This window comes from Passer montanus, unplaced genomic scaffold (assembly GCF_014805655.1).
Source record: "Passer montanus isolate IOZ18808 unplaced genomic scaffold, ASM1480565v1 scaffold76, whole genome shotgun sequence".
NCBI classification, from domain to species: Eukaryota; Metazoa; Chordata; class Aves; order Passeriformes; family Passeridae; genus Passer; species Passer montanus.
The window spans coordinates 896,839-915,829 of NW_024372813.1; the positions used below are offsets into that span (position 1 = coordinate 896,839).

General features: G+C 47.5%; 1 protein-coding gene across 2 annotated transcripts in view; it reads right to left on the reverse strand.

Moving 5' to 3' along the window:
• Positions 1-18,773, reverse strand: part of TRPC5 (transient receptor potential cation channel subfamily C member 5) — a 103,188-nt gene extending 84,415 nt beyond the window's left edge. The window contains exon 1 of one of the 2 annotated variants that reach the window (XM_039731294.1): positions 18,646-18,773. The gene's annotated coding sequence lies outside the window, so the exon portion shown is untranslated. Of the gene's footprint in view, positions 1-17,321; positions 17,512-18,645 lie in introns of those variants that run through there. The other variant, XM_039731296.1, reaches the window with a different exon arrangement.
• Between the last annotated feature and the right edge of the window lie 218 nt (positions 18,774-18,991).

Sequence of the window (18,991 nt, forward strand, 5' to 3'; positions counted from 1 at the left end):
AAATGAAAATCACTCCCAAGGTGGTCATTACTTCAGATGTCTGCACCAGTTTTCTTTTTCCCTCTTGGTGTTGATCTCTCCCCTCCAAGGCTCTGTAAAGGCTCCTTGCCCTGCTCCCTTCCAGCCATCCTCACAACCAGTGTCTGGAGCCTGCTGGCAGTTCCTGGGGTGCCACAGAGCTCTGTCCCCTCCTGTCCTATGTGCATCCCCGGGTACCTCTGCCAGGCAGCAGAGTTACAGCTCTGGCAGGGGAATGAGGAGGAGACAAGGTGTGCTCCCTGCAAGGCAGGAGCTGAGCTCTCCTCCTCATGTGTCAGACAATTCCCTTTGCTGACCCAGGGATGGGGCAACTGAGAGGTGTTTTAAACACTTTTATTCCATTTTCAGTCTCATGTGAAGGGTGGGACAATGCAGATGTTATTATTCATGCCACCACAATCAGAAGCCAACTATTTCCTAATTACAATACACTATGTGCTTCTTGGCCTATCAGCTTTTGCCACACCATACTGCAAACACCTTAAATTCAATAATCTAAAATTACTCCATGTGGGTCCTAATACAATACATCCTCCATAGTTCTACTTCTCCAAAGTATCTACTCTTATTTGTAAGGCCATCCTTCGAAAAATTTTTTTAGCTCCATTTCTCTCTCAACAATGCCTGTCCTATTCCATGGCATTTCTAAGTCAGCATTTCTGATCTCGAGCATACTGCAAATACCTTAAAGCAAATCATCTAAATTACTCCTCATGGGTCCTAATGCAATACATCTTCCATAGTTCTATTTCTCCAAAGTCTCTAGTCTCCTTTGCAAGGCCATCCTTTGAAACTTGTTTCTAGCTCTATGTCTCTCTCAGCAATGTCTGTCCTATTCCATGGCATTTCTAAGTCAGCATTTCTGATCTCGAAGTTTGCATACAGATGCACACTGTGTAAGCCTTCTATCAGGCCCTGAGAACTCTCTACAGATCCATTTCCCACATTCATGCACCCACAATTCCGCCAAATTCTCCTCTGCTCTCCCTGAACACTGCTTTGCACACCTGGTTTATGCTTACCTGGTTTTTTTACCTAAACCATAGGTCAGATCGTGGCAGCCATGCACCAAAATTGTGATTTGCTGCACATAAAAGGGATGGTGAGCACCGAACCTGCAAAGAGGAAAGCTGACTAATTGCTTCATTTCCCCAAACAAGGACTACCTGCAGAACGTCCCTGGCTGCTTGGGGTTTCTTCCTATCTGTGCACTCCTGATAAAAGCTGTGCTTTTCATGCTGCCAGTCTTTCCTGAATGTCTGCGTGGAGCTGCTAAATCGCAGATTACAACGTGTAGGATATCGTTCTCACCATCTCCCTGACAAGGCAGCATTGTTTCTTACAGGACAGATGGCTCACAAGATACTGATCTCTGCCAAGGGAGCAGCACTGCACTGTCTGCAAAGTGCCTCTAAAGTGACTCTGAAAGCAACTGTTTTGGCATTAAGATTGAGATTGAGGATAAAGCACACCAAGGAGCAGGCCATGTGAGCAGCATCACTCTCAGCAGGGTATCAAGGAGCTGTTTCACCCCAGGAGAGCAGCTTTCCCCAGGGTTGTGTGCTCCCCTAACTGCTCACAGTCTGCACGACTAGACTAGATTGCAGTCATGCCATGCTTGTCACTTCCCTGGGAGTCTAGCCACATTTGCTGGGGTTTATTTTCAGCCCTCAGCTTTGGGAGTTCAATAATTATATGAGAATGTGTTCTTCTGGGGGGGAAAAAAAAAAAGAAAAAGTTTCTAGCCTCTGGGGTGTGAAGTAAAGAGTGTGAGTCACAGAGTGAACTTCATTGATGCAGAAACCAGACAGAAAGTGTCCCAAATTCTCTAGGTATAAAAATCTCCCAACTTTAAGCTGAAGTTTGCAGATTTGAGATGTGGGACAGAGAGGGAAGAAATGGGCCCTGGAGCCCATGGACTTGGCAGAACAAGAATCACAGAGTCATAGAACATCCTGAGCTGGAAGGGACTCACAAAGATCACACAGTCCAACTCCTGGCCCTGCACAGAAACCCCAAAATTCCCACCCTGTGCTGTCCAAGCACTCCTTGAGGTCAGTCAGGCTTGGGGCCATGACCATTTCCTGGGATCTGCTTCATTTGGGGATGCCAGATCTTCTCTGCAGGCCCCTGCACCTCCTCTCAAGTCCCCATCATGGTCCTTGCAGCAAGGGACGTGCCTGTGCTCTGCCCTGGTAGCAGGTCAGGGTGACAGAGGCACTTTGTGCACTGCCTCAAGCCCCCACACTTCAGGGATTGCCTATTTATAAAGCTAAAAGGGTGTTATCACTCAGCCAGCACAGTGCAGAAGCATCACAGGTGTTCTCCATGGAGGCAGTTTTGTGAGTGCATTAAATAATTCCAGCTAGATACCATCCACCTTGTTCACATGGAGTGGCAGAGGATCCCTTTGATTCAATCCAATAAAGCAGCCACCAATGTAACACCAGTTTTGGCAGACGAGAAATGCATTTCTGTACAGGCCTACTTAACAGCCAAGGCCTGCTGAAGCTCCTCTGCTGCAAGACACCTCTGTCACTGCCATGCTGAGCTTAAAGCCAGCGGTAAAATATGCTGCACACTGGAGAACTTGCTTTAAGCACAGTCATAAGTGTGGCTACAGACAGAAATGTAAAGAGAGTGGATGTCACAGGCCCTCCTGCAAAGCCCTGGCCCCTGGCACACCTGGTTAGGGAGCCCTGGCAAATAGGAAGCACCATCACCCCCCTTTCCTAAGGAAAGCAAAGCAGGAGACACTTCCAGCTTTTAAGACAGCATCCAAGGCAGGAAAGAAGCTCATTCCACTCCACACCTTTAGCACTGACTCCAAGATTATTTCCAACAGTTCCCTTGGAGGCAAAGAAATGTTTACAGTATCATCTAAGTAGATCAATGATCTTGTGGCTGACGTAAAGTAGTGGCACATGGTAGCTGAGGAGAATACCTGAGTTACAGTCCTCCACTTGCCCTGAAGTCAGATATTGGCATTAGCATTGCCTGGACTTTCTGTTTTATATGGATGTCATCTCATGAACTTCTGGTAATTGGCAGGAAAATTAGTCCAGCTGGAGGTTCCCACATTTTTAATGTGGGAAATGTTAAAATATCTGAGAAAAGTGAAGACAATTGACAGCTGAACCCCTTGTGGAATTCTGCAGTGCAGTGAGACCTCCCTGCTGGTGTTTTCCCTCAAACACTGGAGCAGCAGATGTACAGTGATGGTGCACTGCTGGTCTCCTCTGACAAGCACTGTTCTTTCAAATCCTCATTTTCTTTTGGTTTCCTCTTGCTTCTTCATCTGAAATCTTCCATTCTCTATGGCTCTGAAGGGTCAGAAAATTCAGGTATCTGATGCTTAGACAGCTACAGGAGTTAGCAAGACAGCCTGGAAAGGAACAAAGGGCTTGAACAGCCCCATCCATCTCAGAGAGGGGCTGAATCCTGGGGCACAACCACTGCTGGTGACAATCTCAATCCTTATACACCAGAGGACATGGAAAGTTACCAGTTTGCATTACTTTCCTTTTTAGCACCCTTATTATCCTTTTTACTTCCATGCCTGGGTGGTGTTTAAAGACACCCCCACCTATTCTGTCCCACCTAAATGGAGCTACATAAATAAAACTTGTGCAAGAAGTGAGCTGTGATTAAGGTGCTCACTGAAACACAGGAAACAGGCAGAGAATTTAAGGAACTCTGCAAGCTGCTGGAGGGACCACTGCAGGCATCAGACATCACTTGGACATGGTTTTACCTGGCATGTGTTTCTTTTCCAGCTTTTGCTTGCTCAGGCTGACCCCACTCCTGGACTGTGAACCACCTCCTGCTGTGAACACAGTGTTCAGAATGTAATCCTCCCTTCCCAGGGCTGCTTCCAGAGCTGTTTCCAGCTCTCAGCACTGACTGGGGGCAGAGTGCAGGCTGAGCTCCCCCTGCACAGCCACCTGAGCCTTTCTGCACTCCCCCACAGCTCCCAACAAAGCTGGGGAGAGCAGCCAGAACCACATCAGCCCAGCTCCCATCAGGTCCATGGCAAAACAGGCAGAATTAATGTGCAGGAAATGAGATTATTGCCCAGCTCTGCTCTGACTTTGGTTTCTCACACCAGTGATGTGAATGGCTGGTGTTCCACCAGAATGGGGTCTGTCAGGGAGCACACCCCACCACATGTGGCAAAATAATCTGAGGGTGGCATCTCCAAGGTGCCTGAGAGCTCCTCTGGGGCTGAAAAGTAATCAGGACTCTCACTGGGAGCAGCAGCATTTGATCCACCCCACAGTCCCATCCCAGGGACTGGGGATTGCTCCACTGCCTTTCTGGGCAAGCAGCTTTTCACAGCTGCTCTTCTGTTTGCTCCTCTCATCTGGTTTGAGGGTGTGTGGCACCACTGGTGCCTGCAAGCAAGCACAACCTGCTCTTGGTTGCTGTGACAGGAACCTGTTCTGTTCCTAGAATTCAATTTTTGCTTCTTCCTATTTTCCATACATTTCACTGCACAGCTCTCCTCTTCAGTGTCAGCACTCTTTCCAGATACAAAAAAGCAGACAAAGTGTCTGATTAAAAAACAGATACAAAGGGCTAAACCCAGCCTGTATAACAAGCAAGTGGCAGAGATAATGATGAAGACCTGGGGATTTTTTCCATTACTCTTTCAATGGACATTGGCATAATGAGCATGGACAGCTCCATAATTTCAATCTCTATGGTTAGTTTTACACATTTCCCTGTTCATGTAATTAGCTGTTAGCATTCTTGAACATTATCCATTAAATTTTATTACCCACAATCTAGTTTTCATAAAAGAACAGCAAAAATTACTGCAGAAATAATATCCATGGAAGACATGTTACATGCATCATCACAAGGGAAAACTGGGACGTTCCTCAAATTCTGAGCTGTTCCTAGACAGACTGCATGATTGATTAAAATACTGAGTCTGATCTTGCTTCTGTCACAAATCTAAAATTAATTCTTTGACTCTTTAGGATTACCCTGCATCCCTGCTAGCTTAATTACATACAGGACTTAATTTGGATTCACCAAAAGTATTCAGGTTCACAATTTCTTCAAAACCTCATTTTTCAGGTCTCTTTCTGTAACTGTACTAAAGGAATAGGTTTGTATTTAGTAGCTAGTTACCTCTATATATATGAAAAAAACCAAACCAGACCTAATTTTTTCCTCTGATGAACTAAGGCTGAATTCTTCTCAATGCACTGAGGTTCATTCCCTGGGTCCTGTGTTCTGAAGTGCCACCAGGGACCTGGTTTTTGCTTAGTGTTACACTACCTGCAGCCTGTCTAAATTTCCTCAGCTTCTTCAACCTGTTTCTCTGAGATTTCCATCCCCTGCTCATGAATTATCTTTGCCAGCTCAGCTCTCCAGTGGGAAGCCAGACTCAGCACCAACTTTCCTGTCCTTTCCACCACTCCAAGGAGCCCTTGCATTTTGTTTTCTTAGCTGGATCTTGCTGCCAGTGATGACCACTTTTCAATTCTGTCTTAAATGCATTAATCCAAATTTTCTGTTCACTTTCTTCAGCTATCTTTGGCCCAGGTCTGACACCTTCCTCCCTGTCTTAGGGTAAAAGATTTAGCTGGGGGTGTGTGTTCTGTTGCCATCTGTCAGAGGTGGGAGAGTTCTCTGTTGTTCACTGGGCAGTTTTCTTTATCTCTCCCACAGCCAATCCTCCCTCCAGGAGATCTCTGCTGTTCATGGCCACTGAGTGTCCCTGCAAACCACGGCTGCTGAGAATTTCTGACTTTCTGTGCTGCCATGCACTGACCCCCAAGAGAACACTGCATTGACCTGAGGCCGTGGAGAAGCTTCCAAAATGGAATGACAGAACTGGGATTGTGGGTGTGGAGTTTGGGTAGAAGTGTGTGATATCACAGGGTGGGAAACTTAAGAGTTTAAGGGATTAGAATATATTAATAAATACAAAGCAAGATGCAGGTTTTAGGGCAGAGGCTGCTCCTTCTTCTTCACCTTCTTCTCCATGGATTTGGGGGGTTTTGTGTAATTGGATAAAAAAGTCCCCATTGTGGGGCACGGGTGTTTGGTTATTGGGTTAAAAGTAAAAATAATTTAGGTGTCATTTTTTAGTTGGACAGTTTTTCCTTAAAAAGCCTTGTAGAGAGAGAGATGGTGCTCCATTATTAGTTTGTTAGAGTGAAGTGCTGCAGAACTCAGGGCTTGTGAGACTCTAGCATAGATAAGAACTAACAAACATCTGAGTCCCAATAAAAAAAAAGTCTTGTGCATTTAATCCCAACCTTGGCAAAATAGAAGCAAAGATTCCACACACCTATGGACTAATCCAAGCATTTTACGTTTGTTAGTAAACTGTTACTTGAATGGACAAATTTGCTTTTTTCCCCCACTGGTTTCCCCTGGATTTCTATGATGAGGAAGAGGAGGGCCAGAAGCCATTTGGGCTCTACCCATCTGACCATGGTGACTGCAGCTCTTCCCTGCTTTTGCTCTAAGCTTTACCTTAAAATAATTAAAGGTGCTGCTGACCTGACTGACCCTGGCAACTGCTGTGCATCCACCCTGCACAGCCACTGCTGTGTTTGCCCCCTCAGTCTCCTGCCACGGGAGGATGGCACTGCAGTCCTTGTCCCATCCCCAAGGCCAGGCCTTGAAGCTCCAAGAGCCATTTATTCACAGTGTGCAGTTTGGAGGGACTCCAAGTTGCAGATGCTTCTCTACCTCAAGTCTTTATTTTTCCTCCTGGTACCTCTCAATTTTATTTCATTCCTGAGGTGTCTCAGAGCAGTCCACCCTCGCTCAGTCAGGGATGATTTATTTTCCTTAGTAAAATCAAAATATTTTGCTAAGGGTATATTCTGCACCTCAAAACTGGTTTTGGTGGGATTTTTTTTTTAATATGAGGATTATTAGCCAGTTTCCCTTTATTTGGACTTTGTGAGTTTTCTGTGGTGCTTTTAATGACAGCAGCACTCAAACTCACTCTGAATGTGCTGGGTCAGGTGAAGCAGTGTCCCACTTGTAAGTGAGATGCTCTCTGCAGCCAAAAACCTGCTCAGCAAATCATCCTGCCAGTCCCAAACTCCTGCTGACTTAGCCAAGAAACCAAGGATCACCTTCCAGGGGAGCCACAGGAGTGAGGGGCCTGGGTGAAAGAAGCTGGACTCCTCCAAGAATTCCCTGCATTTCAGGAGAGCTCCTGAGGCTCCTTGCAAACCCTCAGCAGGATAGTCCAGGCTGTCACACCGTGTCTGACAACAAATGTCACTTGGCTGACATTTCAGGTGGGAAAAAAATCAAATGCTACCCGTATGTTTCCCAAATTTCTTTCTGGACTTCAACTTTCTGTGAAAGAAAACAAAGGGCAGCGACAGCTCCGGGGATGCTGCCCTTGTGCCAAAGGTCTCTCAGTCTGATCTGCTCACAAACACCAACACTGCTACAGGAGTGAGGCGAAACTGCCACAAAGAGTTCAGCATGACTCAAGAATGTGCTCCTTAAAGCCTGGAAAAGGTGACACCACTTCACAGACACAGACACACACCCCACCCATTCCTGGGGGAAAACCCTGACTGTCCACTCTGGCTTGTGCAGTGCTGGCCACAGCACCAAGAACAGAGCCATGCAGCTCCCAGATCTGTCCTGGCTGGTTCAGAGCAGCAGGGACACCTCTGTTGCAGTGCTGCAGCAGCAGCAGGTTTGCACTTGCAGAGGCTGATAAATGCAAACTCAAGGTGACTCCACTTCATGGATTGCATTAGCATCAGCTGCAAATCCTCAGGGCACAGCCTGAGCAAGCAACATCAGCAACTGCAGCCTGCAAGCAACACAATCACAGGGAAATGCTCCCTGCTCACACGTGGAGAGCAGGACAACACCTCAGGGCGCGTTTGCAGCCTGCTGGGCTCAGGGCAGAGGCACTGAACACAGCCAAGGCAGCAGGGATGAATATTGCTGTTAGAGACACCTCCTACATGATATTATTACTTTCCATTAAATTGAACAAAAATACCCAGGTTCTGGAAACACTGTCTCATTGTAACACCTGCATGATTGGATGAATAAATCTGTTTTAATTAACTGCCTTTTTTATAGTAGGCTGTAACAAAATATTGTGAGAAAGTGAGAGGCTGATAGTTGGCTTTGAGATTTCAAATAACCCTCTCCTAATTAAATCTGTATATATTTATAAGCCATCTTGGAGCACAGAAGCACTTAGACCAATCCATTATTTTAACTTCCTTTCCTATTTTCTTTTCTAGTGTTAGTTATTAATTTACTATGCTCCTCCTTCACTTTGCTTCAGCCAGAGCAGAGCCAAATTGTTTCAAATGCATTTTTTGCACTCTGAATTCCACTCTGCCTATGCAGATCCACCTGTCTTGCAGACTCCAGTAACATAACTCCTAATTGCACAGCCAAAACTGAAAAGAGAAGTCACTATCCTGGACTCCTTCCTGCTTCTTTGCACTTGTGATGCCATTGACTAGACTCTCCAAACTAAAACTCTCCTCCAGCTCAGCAGGGAAGGCGTTGCAAAGCTTTGGGAGCACATCAAAGCATCTCTGTGCACTGCTGCCCATTTCATGTCCCACCAATGTGGTCTGTCACATGCTGCCACTGAACTTCTCCTCTTCTCAGCCCCAAATCCTGCTAAGCTTTGAGTTAAGCCTATTGTCACTGTCACTTTTGGGCTCTATCTGCCCTCCTCAGCACCCAAAAAATAAGAAAAAAGAACAATGAGGAGTGTGTCTCTATCCAGGCATCACCAGTGCTGTGCTGGGCTTGGGTGTGTGCTGCTTAAGGGGAGCTTTAGAACCCAAAAAAGCACAAATATGGACTAAAACAGGACCATCTCCTGGTGCCTTGTACATCTCTGTGCAGAAATAGGCTGTGGGCTAGCAGGAAACATTGAGGAAACAATCTCTGCAAAGATTGTTCTGACATTACCCTGGAGGGTGGAGATGCTCAGGTCGTGGAATGTTCCTGGGCTGTAACAAACACAAACAGGATTCACTCTTGCCACAATCACACACTGCTGGCTTTTAATATTTCCTCTGAACTAAAGCTGTGCTTTTCTGCCCCATGAGGTCTCCTCAGCTGCCCAGACACAAAAGGCACTGTCAGCAGTGCTACAAACACATCCTGGCTGGTCCAATGCCAGCAGATGACTGCGTTTCCACCAAGAACAGCCTATCACTTTGTCACTTTGTGACTTTCCATCAGTTCTCAGGGATTCAAGCACTCATGCAAAGTGCAGTCACGCTCCAAACATCTACAAAAACAGAGATGCTCCAACTAAAAACCTGGTATTCCAACACCCCTTCTGTGTCCAGCATCTCCACTGCACTGAGATCCATGTGGGATAGAAAAATCCTGCAGTCTGAGGAGGCTGTTTCCAGAGTTCATTTTTCAGGTGCAGGACGTTCTCTTTAGCAGCAGCTCTTGATAATGATAATTGATCCACATGGATTAAACAAGAGTGTTGGATGAAAAACATTAGATTGGGCCTCTGGTTCCAAACCAAGATAAAAAAAGAATTTAAATGAGGCACGAGCAGGTCTACTTATGTGTTGGTTAATTTGGAAACAAACCAGTACTTCTGAGCAGCATCAGTCATCCATGATACTTATAAATGATCTTCCCTATAAAAGACTTCACTTCCACTGAAGAACTGCCCATACTCTTCACTTTTCACATTTGAAGTCTCAATTCTTTATGACTTGATTCCCCATTTAGTACTCACAAAGGCATATTCTGTGTGCTGAGATTATAAAAGATGAATAAAATGGGAATCCATCCATCACAAAATCCACACAGCAGGATGGTGCCCCTCATGTAACCACATTTTTAGCAGCACACTGTTCGTTTCCTTCTGAGCTAATAAACTGAACTCAGTGACAGCTTTGTGCGGCACAGCCTCAAGGAAGGAAGAAACCTAGGCTGGGCTTCTCAATCTTGCTGCTGTGTTTCTCTTTCCTTGCCTGTAAAATGGGTGGAAATGCTGCTAATCTATCCTAACTCCACGCTAAGAGGCTCAATCCATAAAGCCGATTTAAGCTGCAATATGGGCACAGTAATAATGCCATTAACATACTTCAGATTTTCCGGAGGTGAACAAGAACTGAAAGCCTAATTTTATTTCTTTTTTTCAACTCTGCATTCTCTTCGCAATGCTTCAATATTTAAGCACAGGAACGTGCTCTGGGCCAGGACTCAGCGCTGTGTGGATGCTCTCTCTGCATGCCCCAGCTGTTCCCACTCAAGCCTGGTGATCCCTTGGAAAGGGAGGAAAACCCACCCTTAATGTGTGTAACAGCTCTCACCTTGCCAGGATGACCAGAGGGCATTTGAAAACGCTCTCAGGCTCAAGCATCAGTGTCTGGATCAAACAGAACCACAATCTCTGGCTGCCCAAAATCTCCTACAAGCACCAGGGAAAATGAAAGTCCAATCTATGAGCTGGCAAAAGCAGGTTTGGCCAAACATCCAGGAACAGCAGAGCCATTTGCAGAACCTGGATCAGGGTCTGAAATGGCAATTAGAAAGGGAAAAAAACCCCCGTGTAACAGTGTTACTATGAATAACCTGACAGCAGAGATTGGACAGGTGTTTGTGGTTATATTCTGGTTTAAATGTTGGATCAGGCACAGCATCCTCTCACAGCCTCAGTGCTCCAAGTTTGGCAGTTAAAGAACTTCAGCCAAGCAGAATAACCAGATTAAAGTTCTCTGAGGGGGACTCTGCAGCAGGACTGCAGGAATCACTCCTCTGTGACTCTGTGACTCTCAGCTCCTCAGTTCCCTTCACCTCAGCCTGTCACAGCACAAAACATCACACAGCTTTTACCCCCCACCTGTAACTCTGTGCTTCCAGAGGGCTGAGCCTGAACTCCTGCCCACACTTCTGGGCTGAGTCAGCCCCCATTCTGGGAGGGACAGAAGGATGCTCCTGAAGAGGTCACTGGCCCAAGTCAGATGTCCCTGCTCCACACACACCTCTGGTCACTGAGGGGAAGCTCTGTATGCAGAAGCAGCAAAAAACAGCTCTGATGCTAAAAAAGCAAACCCACAGGACAGTTCTGAACTGGCCTGCTCTGCACAGGTCAGTAACACAGGAGAGGAAGCCTTGTCTCCAGCTGTTTTTTGCAGGAGAGAAAGATTAATCCCAAAATGTATGGGAAGGTCATGGCAGCAGCATCACTCTTTCATTACACCCCAAATGCTTCACCCAGAATTTTGGTGCCATCACACAGCATGCCCTAAGAAAGAATGAAAACAAACCCTTCAGAGGACAGTGAGAACATCTGAAATAAAACATTGTTCTTCATGCCCAGGTCGAAATCTTGCTCAAGTCAGTGGGAATGTTTTCATTCCCCATTGCAGCTCCTGTGCTCACAGAAGGGCCCTTCAATTTTTACCAATAATTCAACCCACAGCCAGCCCCAGGACTGGTGAGGGAGAAGAGGCTGATTAGAGACACAGTTCCCTTCAGTCTGGCAAGAACTGGAAATTCTGAGAATTTAACTCAGCCTTGGACTGGAAATGTCCCTGAACAGGGACCAGGCAGAGCTAATAACTCTGACAAATCTGATCTTTATTCCCTACAGAAAGACCTGTGTTGGTGGCCTGAATCCCAGCCTTTCCTTGTCTTTCCCCAGCTCTCTGCTGAGAGATTTAACTACCAGGCTCTTGGATTCTCTAGATGCTCCTCTTTACATAAATAATTAAAAACTTTGGGAGCTTGCTGACTGTTGTGCTTGAAGACTGGAGTGATATACAAGGAATCTGTAAGATTTTTGTAGGACAAAACCACCTATTTTAAGTTTTGTTCCATTCATGAGGACATTCAAATCTTTGTCAAAATCAGAGGACAACCCAGAAAGATCTGCTCATCTTTGTGTTCCCTGACCCACTCCACAGGTGTATGGCCAGTGCAGATGAACTATTTTTGACTGGAGATCGTCCAGAAACCCTTGTATGTAAAACACTTCTAAAACACCTCTCTTCCTTTCATCCGCTGCAGCATCCTGCATTTCTTTTCAGCCAAGCCACTCTTCCTCCTGTCTTTTCCCAAACTATTTCAGTCAGCCAGGGGTTCATGTGGCTCCTGTGGACAGCAATGGGTTTATTTTTGGGAGGGGTGCCTACCCTTCCCAATTCCATTTTGTGCCAGTAGCTGAAGTGATGGCTTGTTGACTGCTGATATTCATACTCCTGTCTTTGACAGGCAAGGCTCCCACTCACCAGCTGCTCAGCCTGTTTGATTAGGTTACAGACAGGGTGCAGGGAAAGCTGCAGGAGATAATGTGGAAGCGGAGCTGCTCCGGGTGCGCGCAGGCGCGGCTCTGCAGGACCACAACAAACCTCTCCCAGCTCCCAGGCTGCTCCCAGCACCGAGCTCTGGGCACCCTGCAGCTGGGGAAGAAGTGGGGAGAGCTGGGAGGGCACCACTCCAAAGCTGGCATCAGCTCAAGATCCACAGAAGAATGTCAGAACATTTGCCCTAACACGCCGGAAACACGGAGCTCCACGCTTAAACAAAGATGCGCATTTTAAGGCAGAAGTTTAGACCTTGGTTTAGACCTTAAATCTGAGAAGCCTGGAGCCCTTTTCCCTGCTACAGAGCATCTCCTTGCCCTGGTGTGGGCTCAGCTTGTGCCCCTTAAATCCAAGGCACAGAGGAGGGACCTGGGGTCTGTCTGGAACAGGGACGTGGCACCTCTTTCCTCTTGTGCATCCACGCTGGCCATGGGGGACCAGCCAGCACCTCAGAGGAGCTGCTCTGCCTGCCAAGGAAGCAGGAGGCTGCTGGAGCACAGGGCTGTGTCTGGGCAGCCCTGGTCCCTTCAGCAGCCCCTGTGGAGCCACTGGGCCCAGTCAGCTCCAGTATGGCCCTCATGGACTCCCAGAGGAAAGTTCGTCATGGACTCCCCCGGGAGGAAAGTTCATCTTTGTTTTCTTGCTGAAGAAATGAGATATTGCAGCAGAAGCAAACTTTTAAGATTCTTCAGAGGCTCAGTCTGCTCTTCCCAGATGAGGATCCCCTGATGGTATCACACAGGACAGAAAGATCTGGGAAAAGGCTTTTCACTATAGCCCCTGCGGGGACTTTGCATCTTTTTGTTCAAACATTCTGTGTGCTCTCCTGCCCTCTTCCATAGATCACATCTTACTTCCTTTGTCCACATAACCTCTTCTTTTCAGTTAGAAAATCCCTCTCTTGTAGCAGATGCCTCTCTTTAAATCAGCCTTCCCAGCAGCTCCTCAGGGACCCCCTCACAGCCCCTGCCTGTTCAGTCACTGACCACATCCCTCCCTCCAACTCGACCTCACAGGAGAAGTGGGTGACAAGGCACTGCCATCCTAGCAATCCTTATTCCTCTTGTTCCTATTATTAATAACTTTAGGGCGCTAGGACAATTTTATAAACCTGGAGGTCTTTCCACCTGGAAACTTTCAAATACCCCAATACACATAATACAGAGATTTCCATTAACTGCAGCTCCAGGCTAAGTAAGAGATCAGCACCTCCATTTCGTAATGCAGCACAAACCAGAACGAACAGGACACAAAGAGCGAATGAGAGACAGGAATTATTTCATCTTGTTGTCCCAGCCAGAGCCCTGAGCCCCAAATGGCTTCATCCTCTCACTGCTTTTGTCAGTAAGGCTTCACACAATGAAATTCTTGCAGCTTCCTATGTTAATCCATTAATACCTGTGAGAGCATGCTGAAATCTCTACCCTGGTTATCATTCTGGAACCAAAAAGCCCAATAAACACTATTCCATAGGCTCTGTCCTTCCCTCTCTGTTTTACTGAGCAGAAAGTGAACTGCTGTTTTAAGCAAGCTGTGCATGTCAGAGCTGGGAGAACGCAGGAAGGGATTAAATCCATGCTCCTTCTATCCCAGGATGCCATTTCTGGTGATGGGCAGCAGTCTGGGTGCCCTTCTGGGCTGTCCCTGCATCTGGAAATTCCAGGGAGCCAGAGGTTACACCCAGACCTTCATCCTTCCTGTCCTCTCTCTGTGTGTTGTGAACTTGCCTCATGTTTTTCAACCTGCTCATGCTTTTGCCTTCCACAGTATCCTGTGGTAATGAGCATTACAATTTAATTAGCAGACATGATAGGGAACCTATCTGACTCTATTCAGGTGCTTAAGCTAGTCTTTCCCAAAGAGTGAATCAGATTGCTCTCTAAGGATGAAAAAAGGGATGCAGGACACGTGAGAGGGGCCAGGAAATTGCTTCAGTTCTCACTGGAACATGTTCACTGCACGTGAAGAGGGAGAGAGAGGGAGAGAAGGGAGAAGGGAATAAGGACAAAGCAGCTTCCTGGCTTGAATCCAGAGACTGAGCTGAGAATAAATAATAATACGTGTCTAATGAGCTAAGAGAAACACCCATCATTCCCATCAGCAGAAACCATCCTGCTGCCAAAGGCAAGTCCCCTATCATGGCCACTGTGACCAACACCACATAAAATCTGATGTGCTCTAAAGGAAATGAAAAATGGAGAACATGAGGACCCAAGTCTACCTGCTACTCACAGGCAGAGAGAAATACTCCTTGTCCCTCCAGTTCCTCCCCTTCCCAGCCATCACCTCACAGAAAATACTGCAAGGATGCCATGCCTCCCTTCACTTAGGGTCTACTCACTGCTTTGCAAGGCAACAAATCTCAGGAAGAACACAACTTTTATGTTGAAGAGCTCCACACAACAACCCAGCAGCCTCTTTACCATGATGATAAAAGCAGCCAGAACGTGAGGCAGGTTATTCAGCAGGGAGCCAGAGCTGCAGGGAACTGATCCTCATGCAGCAGCAGGAGGGGACCAGCCCCAGCTCTCCTCATTTCAACTCTGGATGCCAGCACATTTCTTGCTTCCCCAAGAGGGAACTTAACCTAACTTACCCTGAAAGCACACTGAAGCGGAATCACTCAGAGAGCTGAAAGAAGAACAACCCTTCCCCAGCTTTCCAGCCACTGCAGCTCCCTCACACAGGGACAGCTCCATCCTCCCTTGAGTCCTGACTGCGCTGGACCTGGCCATCCAAGAGGAGCAGGCTGGCAAGATGCTCTGTTGCAGTGATTTGTGCTTGCTGGCCATCTCCCTTGGCAGGAAAATCAACTGAGAGCAGCCTTTGCCTTGCTCCTTGCTCTGCTTCAGTGCTTGTCCAGCTGAGAAACCCACAGTTGTTTAAAAGCCACTGACCTGCTCTGGTGCTTCTTAATCTGAACCACACACTGGGTCTGGACCCTTCTGCAGTTATTCGTACCAATTCCACATTGCTCACCAGGATTTCCTGTTCAGAAACTTTCAGGATTCATTTGCTAGCTTGTGCTATTTTTTTTCCCCCAAACTGGACATTATTGAGACGAACATCCATGCCTGGCAGCACCCTGTCTCTCTGGGACAAGCAGCACACCAGGTTCCCAGCTCTCAGCCTCTGAGAAGTGCCAAATGCAGGCGCTGAGATGAACCTGCCCACCTTGGGCTGCCAGCCCAAGCAACCGCAGAACTCTGCTCTGTGCAAAACCTGCATTTAGGCACTCACTCCACACAGGTGCCTCTCATTTCCAGAGACAGAACACCGTGGCAACTCCAGACCCCAGTTTTTTTCATGGTTGCACTCTGTGCTGAACTTGGTGATCCTTGCTAAACATGACTTTATAAATGCTTCATCCTGCAGGTTGGCTTTTTTCTTCTCTTCTCATGCTTTCCTTTCTCTGTCTCTAGCCAGAAATGATTTACATGTTTGTTTACTCTGAGCTACATTCATCTGAGTCATTCAGCAACCCTCTACCCACAATCACATTACAGCAAATTTGGAACTGGAGTCTCAGGGAGTGAATATTATGCTGTTGTCAAGATGAGAGTGGGGGGCCATATTCTGCCACTGGCTTTCAGAAAAAAACTGACTTTTGCAAGCATGTCAAAATCCAACAGCCTCACAGTCCCCTGTGTTCTGCATTTCTTCTTAAAGAAGAAGAAAATCCAGGCAAATAAATTACTCTATATTTACACCAGTTACAGTGTAACAATTAGTAGGATTTGGCTCATTTTGTACAAATTATACCACTGTACTTGTAGGAATAATCTATTCTGTTTCAAACTAATTTTAGCCACCCTTGACTGCTCTTCCATCTGTTGTAAGAAAAAAAATTATTTGCACATAGCTATTGTGAATTTTCTTCTCCAAGGTATGTTTTCAAGAACTACATCTCTCAAAAAACAACGTAATCATATTCTTAGCAAGACTCATAGCTCAGCTGACAGTACCTTGTCTATTAAATCCACAACATGAAAAGACCTCAGAATTGACATTCTAAGGATTTTTTTAAGGTTGCCTGAAATAAATCTTTGCAGAAAGGAAGCTGATCAAAGAATTTGGAGGTTTGCATTACCTTTAACGCAATCCTAGAAGCTATTCAGAGATTCTACCAAAGCAAAAAGGGGTTATGAAAAGTGACAACACCTTTTAAAAAACATATTACAAAACCAATGAGATTTCAATACACTACAGTGAAAATGATGCACATTAAAACAGAAATCATTCTCTCAGAAGCCCAGTAATAAAAATAAGGAATTGTATTAATGTTCTATGCACTTGCAAGATATACGAAGACTGATCAGAGCTTAGTCTCAAGCTCAAGTCCTTTTCCGTCTAGTTTCTCTTCACTGTTTTACAAGAATAAAAAAACAACTAAACAAAAAACCAGCACCTCGACCTTTTTCTTTACTTTTAATTCTAGAAATGTACTCTGTAGCAGTATCTGAGGTATAGTTCTTGCCTGGGAAGTCTTGCACCTCGCTGACAGTGTATTGATCCCTGCTGTACCTGAGAATAAAAGTACAACCAGAGGAAGAGCAAAGCCCCAGCACAGAGAGCAGTGGGCTCACAGAGGGCCAGGGGTGTCGTGGTCAGGGGAAGCACCTTCATGACTTCATCCACTGAAGGGTCTGGGGCCGAAGCATTTCTTCAGCTGATAATTACTGCCAAGTTACACGCAGGGAAACTGGGAGCGAATACTCACGGCCGGAACAAAGAGTGACACATCTGATAACACACAAATGGGGGGTGCTTTTCTGCCTTTTCTCAAAAAACAGCACTAGATTTCTTTAGGAGGGGGTGTTAGTCAAAATGCCACTTCCTTTAGTCTGCTTTGGAGCTCCCTGAACAGGCATTTGGCTACAAGTTCCAATGAACTGCCTAAAGATACCGCTTTAACTTCTGAAAAGCATTTTTAAAGCAGCAATACAGCAATTTGCATTTACACAGTACCTGCCTGGCTGAAAAGTGTTCTCAAGGGCTTCTGAGCAGCTTCACGGAGCCCTGGGAAGCAGTGACACACGACATCATTAGAGAGAAGGCAATCAACACCGAAGAAGACGGAGAGCCTTGCCCAGGATCAGGGAGAATGTCCTCAGAGCAGAAAAACCCTGCTCAGCTCGCCGCGGGGACAGGCACACACACAGAGGCACCGTGACCACAAAGACAACGCTCTTCCCAAAAATCCTTCCTGCCAGCTTTGATCCCGCTGGGTCCTTTCCTACCCGGGAGATTCTGTGCTCCTTGATCACCTCTGGCATTCCGCACAGGGCACTGCATTACATAAGCTCGACTGCACGGAGACGCACCGGGCACGAAACTTAGGGCTTGCATCTGACCCGCAGAAGGACCAAATATTTTTTTTACAATACACTGGAAAAGTTAAGAAGAAGTGGCCAAACAGACTGGGAATTCAGAGCGATGCTGCTCGAGGATGCAGGACTTGGTAGGTGACTGTTCAACCATGTTACCTCAGAGCATGGAGAATTTAATGGGAGACTCGCACATTACCATATTCATAACCATGACTAACAAATCTGTTGTCAATGCCACCAAAAATATCACACAAGCAGAATGTTTTTATACCAAAGAGACCACTGAAGTCACTGCTCCATAGTAAACAAATGAACTTATGAAGAGTCTTGAAAATCAGCCTTTTTTTCTTTTTTTTTCCCTGCAGAATTTGATACACTATGAACTGCGAGATGCCTGGTAGTTCAAAGAGGGGTCGATAAAAAAAGCATTTTTCCGCTGCAAGCAGAAAATCACAGCAGAGAACACCCCTCCGGTATCACTGCCACCTTTCCCATGCTGAGGGCACGTGGGTCACCCAGATGACTCGCAGCCAGGTCAAGGACTGCCCGAAGGAATGACAATTTAAACCTGCATTTAACCCGCTCTGCGAGGGTGCAGGTGCTGTCATTTAGGGCAAGGGCAGACAAAATCCAGCACCATCCTTCGGGGTGCGAGTCCCGCTGCTGCCGGCAACTCCCGGGCCACGCAGCCCGTCCAGTCCCGCATCTCTCCCGGTCCCGCATCCCTCCCGGCTGGTCCTGCATCTCTCCCGGAGCCGCATCCCTCCCGGTGCCGCCGCCGGTAACTTCAGCGGGAGCAGCGCTCCACGCCGGGGCAGGCGGTGCCGGTGGCTCCGGGGGATGCGGGCACGGAGCGGCCCCGACCCACCCGCGCCTGGCACTCGAGGGCTCGGGGCTCCAAGTTCCGAGAGCGCCCGCGGAGCTCCCGGCCCCGTGCCCGGTGCCGCCCGGTCCCCGCTCACCTCCGCGCCGCTCCGTCAGGCGGTACCCGCCGGGGTGCCCGCGGGCCCGGGGCTCAGCCGCGATCCGCCGGGCTCCCCCATTCCGCCCGGCCGGTCCCTACGCCGCCGCCCGCGGCCCCGCCCCGCCGGGAGCTCCCCGCGCTGCCCCCGCCGCCTCCGCCCGTCCCTCGGCGGCTGCCGGGCCCCGGGCGAGCCGAGCGCAGCGGAGCCGAGCCGAGCCAAGCCGAGCCGAGCGACCGGGCACACGCCGCCCCTCGCGCGGAGACACCCGCCCCGCACACGCACACGGCGACACACGCCCCGCACACAGCGACACACACCCTACACACAGAGACACACACTCCGC